A 217-nucleotide genomic window follows, 5' to 3' on the forward strand; every position below is an offset into this window, starting at 1 on the left:
ACAAGCTCAACAATGATGTGATCACTACTCACTAATATAACAGTCCGTTCATTTTAATAAAAAATGTGCCCACTTGAACTATTGATTGAATATAGCAGCCTTGCAAGTTGTTTTAAAACAATGCAAACAGGAGTTGATCGTCCAAAAACCCCAAGTCGAGGATAACTAGCAAACATTTGTTTAATGTTGAACTAAAAAAAATTCAAACTTGAGATGC

Source organism: Pocillopora verrucosa, chromosome 6 (genome assembly GCF_036669915.1).
Source record: "Pocillopora verrucosa isolate sample1 chromosome 6, ASM3666991v2, whole genome shotgun sequence".
NCBI classification, from domain to species: Eukaryota; Metazoa; Cnidaria; class Anthozoa; order Scleractinia; family Pocilloporidae; genus Pocillopora; species Pocillopora verrucosa.